At 35.3% G+C, this 11,610-nt stretch overlaps 2 pseudogenes; both read left to right on the top strand.

The window, feature by feature from the left end:
• The first annotated feature begins 3,826 nt into the window (after nucleotides 1–3,826).
• Nucleotides 3,827–5,227, top strand: LOC120180282 (annotated as a pseudogene).
• A 2,361-nt stretch (nucleotides 5,228–7,588) lies between these two features.
• Nucleotides 7,589–10,294, top strand: LOC120180281 (annotated as a pseudogene).
• Nucleotides 10,295–11,610: the final 1,316 nt, after the last annotated feature.

The following is an 11,610-nucleotide window of genomic DNA, read 5'->3' as shown; positions in this document are numbered from 1 at the left end:
AAATTAGTCATATTGATAGAATCTAAATGCACCATGTAAATGTTTCCTATTCTAAGACCAACAAGCATAATCAAAGTAGATGCAATGTCAATCAATTAAACACTTAATTTAAAAATAAGACATTGTATCTTTTGTCAAATTCATCTAATCAGATTATGCTTTAATCCATTCACATACAAAACATTATGCAATGTTGATAATCGAAATTAAGAGCACATGCATAAAGTTTAAAAAAGTGTTATGCATTAAAACTTTATAATATTTAAAAAAATGCATAATCATTAAGAAAAATTTAAGGTTAAAATTTTTGCAAAACCAAAGTTCCTGAAAAATGGATATCAATTGTTACAGAGATATTAATTACATTTTAAAAACAATTTTGACAAAAAATTAATATGATGAACTAGAGTTTATAAAACATTACCCAAAAAAAAATTATTATGTTCATCATACAATTTTTTTCAACATACATGAGATAAAACATAATCATTTAGAATTAAAAACCTCATGCATGCATAAACTAAATGAGCAACCAAATAAAATAAAAACATTAAGTTTAGAGGTTACCCATTCCTTTTTCATGTGTGGCTAGAGCATCTTGAATATCATCATCTTCATCACCATTGCTCCCACACACCTACAAGAGACATTTAAGTAGATTTTGGTATCCAAATTGCTTTGGATCTTTGAACATTAGTTTCAATGCCTTTTGTTCGTTTTGGAACCCATACTTGTCTGATTTTAAATTGTTTTCCTTTCTTTAAAGGACAAGTATGTTCCTTATGACCATGATAATGACAATGTGAACGTATTGTCATTATTGAACTAGATGAATTATTTAAAATGATCTCTTTTTATTTTGTTAAACATTCAAGCTTAACTTTCAAATCGAAATTTTCATTTTCAATACTTTCAAATTTCATTTTTGAAAGCTCTAAATCCTTCTTCAAGATTTCATTTTGATTTTCAAAATCCATTTTCGTTTCTAGAAGAAGTTTGTTTAATTTGAAAATTTCTTTTTCAAAGTTTTTAGATTTATTTTTGAAAGCTCTAACTCATTTCTCAACATTTCATTTTGATTTTCCAAGTCTGTTTTAGCTTTCAAAAGAAGATCATTTTTAGCAATGAATTTATAAATCAATTTATTATATTTGGAGTTCATGGTCTCAAACTCCGAAAATAATTCATCATAAGCATCTTGTAACTCATTAAAAGATTTTGAATTTAATCTATTTGAGTTAGAAGATACCTTTGGCTCTGTGAGAGCTAATAGAAACATCACTTTTATTGGTTCTTATTCTTCCTTGTCTCCATAGATCTCATCAAGCTTATCCCACATCTCATTGGCATTTGAACAATAAGAAACTCCTTTATATACATTAGGATCAATTGCACAACACAACATGTGCATAACTTTTGTATTTTGTTGACCTTTCTCGATCATCATCCAAGCTTCCATATCAAATGCTTGGATAAATATCATCATAAGCTTCTTCCAACGACGATAATTTGTTCCATTGAAGTGTGGAGGCACGTCAATTGGTCTAGATTCTTCAATGGAGAATGAACCGGAAGTGGACGCCATCTTTATCGATTTAACTCTTCCCGGATCTACTCAAGAGGTGGTTAAACCTTCAAATGAGTCAAGCTCTGATGCCAATTGTTGAGTTAATCGATTGATGGAAATGGCCAAGAGGGGGTGAATTGGCAATTAAAATTTTGGTGGAAGCTTTTGTAGAAAATTGAAAATATTTGCACAACGATTTAAAGTGGTTCGACTTTCTCAACCAAAGTCTACGTCCACTACCTTAGCTATCCACACTAAGGATTTTCCAACAAATTCACTAATTTGTTCTTTCTTTTGAGGACAAAGAGTAACCTTACAACTCCCTCAAGAATTATACCCCAAATTCTTGAGCACACTCTTTTTCAAAGAGAAATACACAAATTTGCAAACTTACAAGGAAAACCTCACAAGGTAAGATGTTTGCAAAATTCTAGAACAAGAAAAGAACACTCAAAATAATTACAAATGGTGTTCTTGAAAGCAAAATGAATATTGAAAGGAAAATTGGCTTGATTTGTACAAACTTGGTGTTTGATGCTTTCTCTCATGTTTCTCTATAATTTCTTATTGATCAAAGGCTTCAGAACTTGTTTAAATACACCTTGAATCACTTCTGAACGTTGGGGATGATTAGTGGAGATAATAGAGCCGTTTTAGTGTGAAATCATTTAATAAAACAACTTGGAGCGTGGGAGGAATCGGTTCATCTCATAGGGAATCGGTTCCTTAAGTGTAAAATTCAAATATTTCGATCGTTAAATAGGGGGGAACCGGTACCCCTGGGGAGGGAATCGGTTCCCTCCGAGCATATTGGAATTCTTGGAGCCAAACCATTCAGGGGGAATCGGTACCCCCTTGGGGGGAATCGGTTCCCTCTGAGCAATCTGGAATTTTTTGGCTTTGAAATGGTTCGAAATATTTTGTAAAATTATTTTGAAATTATTTTAAGACTAAAACTTAATTTTATACTTGAGTAAGGATTAAAAATGATATTTGAAAGATTTGGAGTAATATTTTGATATTCGAATAATTATATCGAATATACTTAGAAAATCTTTTTGGAAAATCTTAAAATTCATTTATCTTAATTTGTTATATCGAAATATCAAAATGTTTTCAACACGACCCCTCTTATAAACGTCCATTGCATTGAATTATTGACGTCCTGTGCATGCATGATGCTTGATGAAGAAGACGCCGAGAGATCCTGCCACATGCACAAGACGCCGAGACATCTCACATGAAATATGAAGAAGACGCAGAGAGATCCCAATGCATGCAAGATTCCTGCGCCTTCTCTGCTCACGTCCACATGCCTGACATGCACCAGCTTCAGTTCTCACATGCAACATCCGTAGGGCACATATATTAGCATAGAAGACGCCGAGCAATCCAAGTTTGATTGGAATTTTTATTAATGAGGACGCCGAGACATCCTTTGAACGAACATTGAAGACGTCGAGTAATCCTTTTCATGCATGGACATTCTGTGTTGAAGACGCCGACAAATCCTTTGAATGAATGCAAGCTGCAACATACATGGCTGCCAAACAACGTATAATTTGCATATAAGACGCCGAGCAATCCATTTCATGCATGTGTTGAAGACGTCGAGAGATACTTTGAACCAATGTAAATTGAAGACGCTGAGACACCCTAAACCCTTTCCCTAATGACGTCGAGAAATCCCAACCTTTGCATGTTATCTGTATCAAACAACCCATTTGGGGAAATAATAGTCTTAGTACATTATTTTGGGAATTAACGTTTCCCACATGCATTATCTCGGCAGTTTTTCCCGGGTTTAATCTGTCTTTAATTAATATCGAATCCAATTTATATATATTTAATAAAAATAAAATGAGATAAAAATAATATTTAATCTTTAAAATTATCATTTAATTGAAGAGATAATATTCATTAAATATTTTAAAAATAAGAATTGAAATTTACTTATAATAACTGTAATTTAAAATTATGAAATACTTAATTTCATAAAAAAAATATCTAAAAAAATCATATTATAAATAAATATTAAAATTAAGTACTAAAAATTAGAATTACCCTCTCATTAAAAACTTTACTATAGGAGAAAAACATTTGATTTCACGCTTCTTAATTATTTATTTGCAATCCAACCAGCTCCAGCTGGGCGCCTAGGCCCACTACGTCCACATTGTTCTTTAAGTCATAATCAAACTACAATTTCCGCCGTTTTTCATTTTTGAATGGAACCCTAAGAATAAATCCCTCAATCCTCACAAAATTAATCCCATGGAAAACTTCCCCTACTTTTCTTATCCAGAATCCGGTGATTCATCACCTCGTTCTTGAGAAATTGAATGCGAAAACCAGTCATTGGACGAACCACCGTCGATGAACACTACTAATAATGCTAATAATAAGGTTAAGATTATGTGCAGTTATGGGGGCAAAATCCAGCCGCGTTCACACGATAACCATCTCGCTTACGTTGGTGGAGATACGAAGGTCCTGGCCGTTGATCGCAACATAAAGTTTTCTGCTATAATGGTTAATTTATCTTCTCTCCACGGTGGGGATTATGAGGTTTGTTTAAAGTATCGGCTTCCCGGTGAAAATCTCGACGCTTTGATTTCCGTTACGAATGATAAAGATCTGGAGCATATGCTGATGGAATATGATCAGACGCATCGTGTATCAGCCAAACCGCCCCAGTTAAGGCTGTTTTTATTCCCGTTGAACCCACCGTTGGTGGCACCAGGATTTGAAGGGAGTGATCCGAAGTCTGAGGGGCAATGGTACGTTAACGCCTTGAATTCGGTTCAGATTCAGAATCTTGATGCCTATTCGCCTACAGCTGCTGCGGTGCCGGCAGTGAATCCCGATTTGCTCTTCGGTTTTGATAAAGTGAATGTGCAGGATTCTGTCCCTCCTCCTGTTGCGGCAATTCCACAGGAGGTTGTTGTAAAGGATGTGACGGTGGGATCGGACTGCGGATCGGAGGACCGACATGTGATTGCGGGCCCGATGATGTCTCCAGCGGAGATCCAGAGACAGATCCAGGAGTTACAGAAGATGCATATCGCTGCTACTCAAGAACAAGGCATTTTGCAGAGAAAAATCGATGAATCAAATGCTAAAGCTTACGACACTCAAGATTATTCTAAAACTTCAGATAAAATCGCCAGTTCACCAGCACCCGTATCAACTCCGTTGCAAATGCCGATTCAAACGGCGTATTTGACCAACACTGCTTATCCGGTAACTGCAGCCACTCCCCCGGGAAACCAACCTGTTTACCTAATTCCAGCTTCCGCGGCTGCTGTTTGCCAGCCGCCTCAAACGATACGACAGGTGACCGTACCAACCGGTCAACCTTACTACGGCGTACAGCATGTTGTTCAAGATGTTTACGGAGAGCAACTGGTTTACAATGCTGTTCCAGCCTCAAAGGTTGGTGCTTACCCTAAGGGAATCCCAGTTATGCAATCGAAGGGTGGGGTTCCTGATTCAGGTTATGTACATGTGGCTTATGATGGGGCTGAAAGACAAGTGTATTACATGGCGGCACCATATCCAGCGATGGCACTGATGACACCAGTGGGTGGTGTTCCAGCGTTAAATCAGGATGGTAAGGTTGCGGTGAACGCTAAGGTTCCTCCCCCAACTTCTGTGTGATTTGAATAGCAATTTGATAGTATTGTTTTGTTTGTCAAGTTATAATTATAATACAGTATATTGAATAGTACATTTTTATAGGTTTTGGTCAATTCTTCGATTTCTTATGGAAATTTTCAACATTTTTTTTAATTTTTTGAATGGTGTTAACTTTGACATTGTTTGATGTGTATAAGAAAAATAGATTTTCGAAATGGCTGTAAATTAAATAGTTGATCTCTTTCACGTAAGCCTTTTTCAGGATGTAGAATCCTTAAACCTTTGCTGAAAGTAGACAAAGAAAATATATTTCTCTAGATTCTAGAATTATAGTGAATCCGCCGCTGCCCTCCTCCCTATTATTCATTGATCTGTTGATGAAAATTACAAGTGATAGTTGCGGGAAATCATATGGTTGAGAATTGAAGCTTGGTTCAGCCCAAGGTATTAATCAATCTACCTCGATAATACCGGCCTTATAAAGTAATGCAAGGCTACAGCTTTCCTATGCGGATGTCATGAAATTCTCTTTCGTTATTATTAAAGTTTCATATAATAATAATAATCAATAATCAATAATAATAATAGTTAGGATTTACGAAATTCAAATTGATAACCGAAAAATGTGTCAAGATGGGTGAATTGACAAATTGTGTTTAGGGAATAAGGAGAAAGAAAGTATAGACAATTTTGCACAAGAATTTATAGTGTTCAACTCCTTCAAATTTATAGGTGTTTACAAAATTAAAGTTCACAAGAACAAAACATTTACAAGAGAAAGTAAAATAGGAATGAAAAACTCTTCTCTTGTGTTTGATTGCTTGGATAGGTGTGATAACACTTCTTCAAGTGTCTTGAACTTGTATTTATATGTTGGAATGTGTTTGTGTCCGTTTCTAGCTATTGGGAGTTATTTGGAGCCATTGATGATGTTTTCTTTGCAAAATAAAATTGTCCAATACAAGGAGTATCGATACTCCTTTAATGAGTATCGGTACTTCCTTTAATATTTTTAAATAAAACTAGTCGTTGGGCCTGACGGTATCGATACTATGCTTATGGTATTGATACTACTATGTAAAGTAATATTGGTACCCCTTTGTGTATCGGTACCTATTTTGCATTCTGGAATTTGAGCAAGCTGGTAGTATCAATACTACCTTGAGAATATCGATATTTCTCTTACCTTTAGTATCGGTACCACAAGAACAATATCGGTACTATTCATGCAGTATCGATACTGTAAGAACAACATCGATACTACTTAACCAGAAAAACGTTTTGTGCTCAAATTCTAGTTTTAATGGACTTTGAATTATTTTTGAAAACTTTGAACAAATTCAATTAAAATCTAAAAACATTTTGTCTTAATTTGTTATATCAAATATTATAAAACATAGTTCAACAACAACAACAATAATAATAATAACTTTATCATATTTTCATTTACCCTAAATCCACACATTGTATTTTTTTTAATATAACTCGAATATATCCTTATTATTTTACGTTAATTTCCTACATTAATCATTGTATAATGCATAATTTATATATTTATTAGTTATAGTATTAATTTACCAATATTAGTTATATATATATTTTTTAAAATTTTGATTCTAGTTAATTCCAACGATATATGAAAATAAATTTATTAAATTCAAATATATAAACTAAATTTATAGTTTACACATATTTTAAATATTAATAAAATAAAAAATACATTATTAAGAAAAATATTAAAAAATCCATATATTATATTTTCCTTCAGATAAACGCTGGCCGAAACAATCTAATATTTCATTAGTTCTTGCCCGAGGCTATGAATCTATGGAGTTTCAGAATCTAACCGTTTTTCCCATTATATGCACCCTGGCTGGCTGTATATGAACAATTAAGTGATGGCTCACATAATTATAATCAATACTAAATACTAAGTAACAGCTAAATACTAAGTAACAGTAACAATTAGTCAGACACTTCGGTGAACAATGACCTCTGCTTTTGTTTTTTATTTCAAAATTGATGTTACCTTTGTGTTATCAACCCATTAGTTTGTAACTTTGCCAACCAATTATCGAATTAAACAACTTCAACAACCACATAGAAATCATAGATATCGAAGAAGTTGACCTTATAATTATGTAGTTTTCTTTCCGTCATTTCTAATAAACGATTTGTTTTTTTCTTCACAAACGAACTTTGGTTTGCAAAAGATAATTATAATTAAAATAAACACAATAAAAGTGAACATTTTTCGGGGACAACTAAAGGCTTAGTGGACAATAAAAGGTGACATTGATGTGCTAAACAAGAATAAGGCATTGAAGCTTAACACTCTTTCATCTGTTTCCTTTTTCTCTTTGGTTTTGATTATTGCTCACAATGGGAGCTATGGAAATTGAAGCAAAAACGAAACTAGATGAGGAAACGATCAAAGAGGAGGGTGTAGTTGATGAAAGCGAGCTGTCTCCCATAGAAGAAGTTCGTCTAACGGTGCCTAACACGGATGATCCTTCACTCCCAGTATGGACTTTCCGCATGTGGTTCTTGGGTCTTTTCTCTTGCACCCTTCTTTCCTTCTTGAACCAGTTTTTCGGCTACCGAACCGAGCCGCTCGTCATCACTCAAATCACTGTCCAGGTGGCGACTCTCCCCATCGGACGGTTAATGGCTTCGGCTCTTCCCACGACTAAATTTCGTATACCCGGGTTTGGTTCGAGGGAGTTCTCGCTTAACCCGGGACCGTTTAACATGAAGGAGCACGTTTTGATCACGATATTTGCTAATGCCGGGAGTGCTTTCGGAAACGGCACTGTGTATGCTGTTGGTATTGTTACCATTATCAAGGCGTTTTATGGAAGGCACATCTCTTTCTTCGCTAGTTGGCTTCTTATCATCACTACACAGGTTATGGGATATGGTTGGGCGGGGCTGCTGAGGAAGTTTGTAGTCGAGCCGGCGCATATGTGGTGGCCCTCAACCCTCGTTCAAGTTTCTCTCTTCAGGTAATTGCTTTGGTCTTCAGTAAAATACTTCTGTTCATCGGAAACATTCAACAATATTGTACACTTGTGATGAATTTTACTGCTGATCATTATATTCCAGGACTTTGCACGAAAAAGAAGAAAACAACGATGGCAAGCGCCGCATATCACGAGTGAAATTCTTTGTGATTGCATTAGTGTGTAGCTTATGCTGGTATATTTTCCCGGGTTACTTCTTCCTAACATTGCAAAGCATCTCTTGGGTGTGCTTGGCCTTCCCCCATTCAGTGACCGCCCACCAAATCGGCTCAGGCATGAACGGTCTAGGCATAGGGGCCTTCACGCTTGACTGGACGACGGTTTCCTCTTTCTTGTCTAGCCCACTTGTTTCTCCTTTCTTCGCCATTGTAAACGTCTTCATAGGATATGCCTTGATAATATACCTTGTGATGCCAGTTTCTTACTGGGGGCTTAACCTATTCAACGCGAAAACTTTTCCCATTTATTCATCCGACTTGTTCACTGCTCAAGGTCAGTCTTATAACATTTCATCGATTGTTAATGACAAGTTCGAGCTCGACGTGCAAGCGTATGATAAGGTAGGGAGGGTCCATTTGAGTACTTTCTTTGCTATCACCTATGGATTTGGGTTCGCCACTATTGCCTCCACGGTAACACATGTAACCTTGTTCTACGGAAGGTAAGAATTGTTTAGTTATTTCAGAAGCAAACTTCATTGTTACATTTGATATACATCCTTGGTAAAAAAAACAAGTTGATTACAGGGAAATCTATAGTCGATATCGAGCTTCTTCGAAGGAAAAGGCTGATGTTCACACAAAGTTAATGAGAACATACAAGGACATACCTTCATGGTGGTTTTATTGGCTTCTTGCTGCCTCCATTCTTGTCGGTCTTGCACTCTTTACCTTCCTTAAAAAAGAAGTCCAAATGCCTTGGTGGGGGCTGATATTTGCTGCTGCACTTGCGTTCTTTTTCACTTTGCCTATCAGCATAATAACTGCCACGACAAATCAAGTAATTTAAGATGGCAATTTTTCTTATCAACAAGGATAATGTTCTTAAAAACTTTCACTCAATTGATGATTGTTTATGTTGTTTCCTTGCAGACACCAGGGCTTAATATCATTACAGAGTATATAATGGGAGTAATGTTGCCTGGACAACCAATAACCAATGTGTGTTTCAAGACCTATGGGTACATGAGCATGGCTCAGGCAGTATCTTTTCTTAGTGATTTCAAGCTGGCCATTATATGAAAATCCCTCCGAGATCAATGTTCTTGGTTCAGGTATTACAATTTACTACTATGGATTAATATCTCTGCATTTATCTTCATAATTCTCTTACACTGTTCCATTGTTGCATTTGTATATCAGTTCATCGGAACTATGTTAGCCGGAACAGTAAACCTTGGAGTGGCCTGGTGGCTTCTAACCTCTATCGAGAACATATGCCATCGGAATCTTCTCCCAACAAATAGTCCTTGGACATGCCCCAGCGATAGGGTCTTCTTCGACGCATCTGTTATCTGGGGTTTGGTTGGACCGAAAAAAATCTTCGGCTCGCAAGGGATGTACTCATCACTGAACTGGTTCTTCCTAGGAGGGCTTTGGGACCCGTCGTAGTATGGCTCTTGCACAAGGCATTCCCAAGTCAGACATGGATCCCCTTATCAATCTACCGGTGCTTTTAGGCGCAACTGGCTACATGCCACCGGCAACGACAGTGAACTATTCTTCCTGGATTATTGTTGGAACGATCTTCAACTTCTTCGTCTTCAGGTATCGAAAGCAATGGTGGCAGAGATATAACTACATCCTATCAGCAGCTTTGGATGCAGGGGTGGCGTTCATGACAGTGCTGCTTTACTTTGCACTGGGGATTGAGAATAAGAGTTTGAACTGGTGGGGTGCCAGTCCTGATATTTTCCCCGAGCACTGTGATCTAGCATATTGCCCCACCGCAAAGGGGATTTCCGTCGATGGGTGCCCAACATTTTAAGCTTCACGTTTAACATTCTAATATGTTGAAGTCTGTTACCTTTTTACTTATTTTCTGAAGTCTCATCAAGTGAATGAATCAAAAACAGTCATTTACAATGCATAATATATGTATTTTAAAATTTATGTTATTTGATTTTTAATATCATTCTGTTTTACAAATTGTTATTGAGATGGAAAACTTGGCGAGTACTATATAGTATTTACAAAACGATGAAATTGTGAAATAAAATAATTTATATTTTTCAAATAAATAAATAAATAAATATAATATAGAGAAGTGGGGTTGATCACATGGAGTAAAGAAGTTTCATAATATCATTTTGATTGAATCAACTACAAAAATAAAGAATAAAGATAGAGATTTAAGAAATAATGATAGTAATAAAATAAAAAGAAATAGTAAATGAGAAATGATGTAACAGTAAATAAAAGTAAATAAAATAAAGAATTCAATTGAGATGATTTAATCTTAGGCTCAATTTCGATCGGTCAATGAAATAGATTTTCTTTTCTGAATGCAGTAGGTAACATTCAACAAGGCTCAACCCTTGCAGCTAACTTTCCTCTCCGGTTAACTGATATTTCCTAGTTTATCTCTAAAATTCAGTCATTGTTGGAAAAGCTCAACTCGGGTTATAATGTCTCACTATCGGTGTTAGCACCATGACATCTTTAAGTGCTGGAAAAGTCTGACTCGGGTTATAATGCCTCACCAAGAATCAAACCTGATATTGATTTCCCATAATGGATCATTGTTAAATTTATTCACTGGAAGCATAATTACGATTAATCGATCCGTCATCCAAACTCTTCATCAAAACACCCTTCAAATCAATGTCGACTTTTTGAAATGAAGGTGTTGTGATTTTTAAATGAATGATCGATTGTCACTCTTAATTTCCAGATAATCGAAGAATGTATCCGAAGTTGTTAAATGTTACTCGATTTTCACGATAAAAAGAAAATAAAAGAATGTAAAGCTGATGAAAAGAAAATAAACCCTATAAAAACAAAAGATAAAAACAAATTCTAATCTCTTACCAAAGCTTGATTCTATTAAGATATAAAATAACTAAATGATAAAAATAATATAAAATATTCAAAATAAAATTATAAATATAAATCTAAGGTTACCATATATAAAAATAAAATATTTAAAACTTGAATTCTATTTTATTTTTGGATAACCTCCAATTATCGTAAAGCATTTATTTTCAAAATAATTTCAAATTTTATTCTTCAGGATGCTCACCTATCTTCTAGAAGACGATGAATGCACCGTCTTCTAGAAGTTGTTGATTGAAATGTCGAAATTTGTCACGTCGGAAAATATCATACCCCATATCATACCCATAACTCCAACCATGACTCTAAAAAAATTACAAATTTTACC

This window comes from Hibiscus syriacus, unplaced genomic scaffold, assembly GCF_006381635.1.
Source record: "Hibiscus syriacus cultivar Baekdansim isolate YM2019G1 unplaced genomic scaffold, ASM638163v2 tig00112491_pilon, whole genome shotgun sequence".
Taxonomy (NCBI): Eukaryota; Viridiplantae; Streptophyta; class Magnoliopsida; order Malvales; family Malvaceae; genus Hibiscus; species Hibiscus syriacus.
Note: the sequence above shows the minus strand (reverse complement) of the source record. Positions and strands in the feature narration are given on the sequence as shown.